Source organism: Melanotaenia boesemani, chromosome 22 (assembly GCF_017639745.1).
Source record: "Melanotaenia boesemani isolate fMelBoe1 chromosome 22, fMelBoe1.pri, whole genome shotgun sequence".
Taxonomy (NCBI): Eukaryota; Metazoa; Chordata; class Actinopteri; order Atheriniformes; family Melanotaeniidae; genus Melanotaenia; species Melanotaenia boesemani.
The window spans coordinates 5542851-5544541 of NC_055703.1; the positions used below are offsets into that span (position 1 = coordinate 5542851).

The 1691-nt window shown below is 35.4% G+C and overlaps 1 long non-coding RNA gene across 1 annotated transcript; it reads right to left on the reverse strand.

Annotated features, from left to right (window-relative positions):
* Positions 1–301: 301 nt before the first annotated feature.
* LOC121633746 lies at positions 302–1414 on the reverse strand. Its single transcript, XR_006009120.1, has 3 exons — positions 1328–1414; positions 554–816; positions 302–387 (listed from the first exon to the last, which is right to left on the reverse strand). It is a non-coding gene; the product is annotated as an uncharacterized LOC121633746 (long non-coding RNA).
* Between the last annotated feature and the right edge of the window lie 277 nt (positions 1415–1691).

Sequence of the window (1691 nt, forward strand, 5' to 3'; positions counted from 1 at the left end):
GACCAGGTCCTGTTGAAAAACTACAGTACTTAGACTCTTCAAACCTGGACTCAAATGTCCTTCAGAGTCCATAGATTCATAAAAACCAAGTCTCTGATTTGTGAAACCTTTATTCTATTTGTGAAAATGCAAATTAGCCTCATTTATTCACATTTTTGGCATCTGGACCACATTAGACCTGGTCCTGTTTGAAAACCTTGACTTTGAAATCCCTACTCAAGTATACTAATCAGATTTGAGAGCCATAAAAACACACAATCACAAAACCCACAATCACAAAACAAAATTTGTGATTTTTTTATTTTACATTTGAAAATGAAAATGATGGAAATCAGGAATCTTTTGCGGAAACATTACCCAGGTCAGATCCATCGTTTTCTCTGCAACCTAGAAATCCCAGAAAAACATATCACAACTCTTGAGACTAAACAATACACACAAAATGTTAATCAAAAAATTAACTGATTTTCTTTGAACTGGCTCAAAATACCCAGATGCCATGTTTCAATAAAAAACATGGCGATGATACAAATAAGGAAGTGAACTTTCAAACCTTTCTTTGGCTTTCTTTTTTTAAGGAAGGCCCCGCTTCTCCATTTCTATCTTTATTTGCATGAGTAGGGCTTGCCTCTCACTTGAAAAAAACATAGATCAACAAATTATCAACCCTATTAATATTACTATCTTATTGTATGCTCTTTTCAGAAATAGTGACTGTGTGTACTCTAACCTTTCCTCCATCTGCCCCTGGTCAACTTCTGCCACAGCCTCAGTCTGTGTCATGCTCCTTTTTTCTATCAGAGCCTGTAGTGTTGCCTGTATTACAAAAATATTTTTTAATTTACATTCCTTAATATATACTGGATTAAGCATTTTATGAAGATGTTTTTGTCAGTACATTATTGTCATTAGCCAATTTGGAAGTTTAATTTTGCCATCTAATTTATCTTTCTATTTATTTATGCCATTATTTTAGACCCTGCTCTTCCTCTCTTGATCATATCTGGCCTCCTATCTGTGTTCACACAGGACCTTCTTCACCCTACTTCAATAGTTTCTCTTGTTTAAATGAGGATCTACAAATTGGATTAACAGGTCTTTTTACCTATACATTTTGTATCCCTTCAATTTGATAACCTGTAGTTTCCTTTTAGACAATAAAAAATGTCATATTTGTTCCAAGTTTGTTTCTGGGTGATTTAATGCATTATTTTGAAAACCTTCTTGTCCTTGCTGCTAAAGGTAAGCTTCATACATTTGATTTGCAGGAAGTTTTATTTACCATTTGGGTCAAATGTATCCTTGCTCAGTTGACCTTTTGACCTACCTCTGAAAGCAGCACATGCAGGATGAATTTAATCCTATCCCTGGCGATCATGGAGCACACTTCAGGAGACAGGTGTTTACAGCCAGCAAGAAAGTATGAAAGTATGAAACAACTTTGTCAAGCTGTGCATCATCATCAAAGATGATAGGAACCCACCTTTCCTCAAACGAATAATGAGACCTCTCATCACCAGACGCAATGGCCTGAAAAATAGAAATGAAAAGAACAGAAAAACGTCCTATTTTGATAAATCCTAGCTATTTTCTATTGACAGGCTTGGTACATCCTGGCCATCTTAATGAGAATGTCATAAAGGATTTCAGCTTCATAAAACTTAATGAAATACATGCTCACCCTTAACCTG